General features: G+C 39.3%; 1 long non-coding RNA gene across 2 annotated transcripts; it reads right to left on the reverse strand.

Moving 5' to 3' along the window:
• Window positions 1-471: 471 nt before the first annotated feature.
• Window positions 472-1,302, reverse strand: LOC131220579 (uncharacterized). 2 transcript variants are annotated; one of them, XR_009158705.1, is made up of 3 exons: window positions 974-1,301; window positions 648-754; window positions 472-525 (listed from the first exon to the last, which is right to left on the reverse strand). It is a non-coding gene; the product is annotated as an uncharacterized LOC131220579 (long non-coding RNA). The 2 variants fall into 2 exon arrangements; XR_009158704.1 differs by having other exon boundaries at window positions 483-534; window positions 974-1,302.
• Between the last annotated feature and the right edge of the window lie 2,238 nt (window positions 1,303-3,540).

The raw sequence follows: 3,540 nt of genomic DNA on the forward strand, positions 1-3,540 counted from the left end.
ACAATTGTAGTCATAGGTGCCATAACAATAGGTCTAAAACCTATGGCTATGGATTTAATCTGTAGCCATAGATTACAATAGCTACATATATAATCTGTAGCAATTATTTTTTTAGCTAAAAGTACCTACAGCTACGGATAGTATTGGTAGCTAAAAGTAGTACTGGATCCGTAACAATATGCTGAATTTAATAACAGCTACGGTTAATATCCGCAGCTATTGCCTGCATTTAAAAAAAAATTATAATCATTCATTCATTCAATTACCACCTGCATAATCATTCATTCATTCAATTACAATCATTCATTCTATTGCATTACATCTGGTGCTAACACAAATTTCAGCAAGCAACTTGAGTCATTGACATAGCTGAAATTTTCACGCGAAACACTTCAAAATTTATCAAAGAAAAAAAAACCTTGGTTGATACACAATTTTCCCCTATACCTATCAGTAAACTTAAGCAATTGACCTAGAGAAGACTTAGAGGTGTTGACCCAACTTCCAAAGCCATATCTTCATCCCCTGGGATTACTTGATTCTCCATTGAAATTAGAATTTTCTATATTTGTATTGAGAAAGGAGGCACAAGAAATCAATCTTTTAAAGAAGTTTATGTTCAAAATCCATGTTGTACATCCAAATACCTGTTTTGGGCATGTTGAACAGGAACTGTCGGTATAAAATCTTTTGATTTGGGCAGAGAGACCTCACTAAACCACTCATGATTCAGAGCATTTTTTGCTGTTATTCGCTACATTGAAAAGTTAAAATAATAATAATAATAAATGAAAAAAAGAAGAAGCATTAATCCTCTAGTACATATGCAAATGAACAAGACCCCATTACAACAAAATTTGTAGATAAACAAAGGATAGTTATGAGCATAGAAAGATGACCCAAAACATGTCAAAAGATGAGATGATGCAATTGTCAGCCAAAGATTTGCTGATAAAGGCTAAACAAATGTTACCTTCAAAGCCAGCTCTTGGACAAACATCTGAGCGAGTTCTTGCGCTGAATTTTTTGGGATTATTCAAAGACATAACCATCATTACAGTCAATTCAATACTAGTAGGAATGATCACCTACAACCAGTTGCATGTGAACTTCAGATGAAACCCCATTCACGTCATGTGTATGACACATCAAGTTATGCATAAGATGAAGGCCACCCAGCATAGAAATCAGAAAAATCCACTGATCAGGCAGGACAGACATGCACGTTGAATCAGACAGTTAAGAGTTCCAATTAAAAACGCTCATTGTTTTCATATAGGGTGGCTTCCTGATGAGCGGCCTGACTTGTTTTTTGCAGCAGGTGATTGTCATAGTGAGTCCCACCTTATGCATTGCTCAAATGTCCTACACATGACACTTTGGCATATGAGTAGGCTTGCATGTGAACTTCACATGCAACAAGGTAGACATGCATGGAACGAGTAGTTGCACAGAAATAAAGCCAAACCACTCATCAGGCATAAAAGTCAGTGATAAGGCCCACCTATTTCATTGTATATGATGTCAATGTGTGCGCGAAAGTAGGTTTGAAGGAAGCTAAAAGCTAGAGAAAATATCAATATTCAGCGCATAAAACATTTTCAGATAGAATATGAACCAAGATAGACACAATAAATCTACCTTTTAGGAAAGAATCAACAAACTTCCCACCATACTTCACTGCCATTGCATGCACAACAAACAATTTGAATAACAGAAAAAGGCCCAATCTACCAGCTAGAGTCCCGACCTATCTTAGTATAATACGTTAGGATGTATTTAAGCAAACCTCAACAGAGTTTGCCAACGAGAAAATGCCAGCAAACTGTCAATCAGTTTCATGCACAAAGAGCTCAAGCTACAATTTTTATCAAAAGTAAAAAACTGGTAGTGCTGAATTCTTTCCCCATGTGTGTGTAACTGAACAGTTGTCAAGTCTAATTAGGAGAGATGAACTGCTTAATCACCAATAGTGCAACTACACTAGATTTTTCCAGGGAGTGTTCTAGGAGGCAGTTCATATAATTTGGGTTTTGGTGGTGCAGGCCTCTTTAGTTTTCCACTCTCCTCTTTTGGTAAGGACAAATCTAAGTCACTCTCTAAGAACATAATTAGTCTCCATGTAAAACAGAAAACAAATCATCGTTTCAAAAAATTTCTAAAACTGTCATAACACTTTTCGAAAGCTTTCATTGAACATGAATCTGCTGACACTTGAATCTTTTGAACACACACAACCTCCTTAAACATTGTTTGAAGTCCATGCTAAAAGAACCTAAGACCATTTTCTTAAGTCGCAAAGCAGATTAGCTAGCTACTTTATAGTTTCATGGAGTACAGATGTTGAGGGTCAAATATTGCATATCAGACCCAGTATTTGCCTGGATTTATGAACATGGTACCGTTGAATAGCCCATTTTAATCATGTTTGTGTTGCAAGGTGGAATTGCGAGCTGAGACTGGATCGGGATGCTAAAAGCACGGATTTAACGTTCAGAATGCACCAAGGCAAGGGACGGACTCCAGGGGACCAAGATCGACGGAATTACATGCCAGGGATTCGCGAAAATTGAGAAACTGAAGCTCAAGCAGCCTGAAAGTCAGCCAGAATGCAAGATCACTGGGTTTCCATCATCTGTTTGGCTCGAAACTTTATACATGGCTCGAGGATCAAAAACTAACCGTACACGTCAAATTTCAGCCATTGGATCTTTGTGAAAGTGGCTGAACTAACAGATCAGTCCATAAAACCCTGATTTGGGGCCCACCCGCTGTCCAGATACTCTTTAACTTCGACCCCCACGGCTCAAATGAAAGGGGGAACAAGATGGATGGTGTGGATTTCTCATAATCATCATACAGTGTATATAGTACACTTTTTGTACTAAGACATGCATGGCAACACAGGGACGTCTCCTTCTTACAAAATAACAGCAGACGGACGCTGTTCGTCCGTTTTTCAGTAATACGGCACACTCATCATCCAAATGGATGATCCAGACCGTCCATTGAATCTCTTGGGTAGACGTAATCGTCACCCAGGTGTCCTTTTCGACCCATGAATGTACGGACAGACAGATTACCGTTCAAACACAAGATGGACGGCGGAGTAGATAATCTCATGGGCCACACCGAATTCGATCAAAAAACAGTGATTCCCACCTGGTTTTTCGAGAATATTGCAATTAACGGAGTGAATTTCTCTGTCGAGTCCGATAAATGGGCCCACCATCGTCACAGCATCAATTACGATGCTCTGTTTCACAGTGCAAAAATACCGGAGGTTCCAAGTCGTCCTGGCCCACTAGTGATGATCGGAGGTCCGATCTGAACCGTCCATCATATAAAGGCGCCCTTTCTGGTCAGAACCATTCTGACTGTTTTCAACTGTACACGCATACATGTCCACTACAGTGATTTAAGGGGACCATTCAAATGCCATTACAGCAGTAGTTCCCTCTTGGGCCACATCAACGGACAATCAAAATAGACCATCTCCAGACGAAATTCCGAGGAGAAGATGATGAACAGTATGGATCT

This window comes from Magnolia sinica, chromosome 12 (genome assembly GCF_029962835.1).
Source record: "Magnolia sinica isolate HGM2019 chromosome 12, MsV1, whole genome shotgun sequence".
NCBI lineage: Eukaryota > Viridiplantae > Streptophyta > Magnoliopsida > Magnoliales > Magnoliaceae > Magnolia > Magnolia sinica.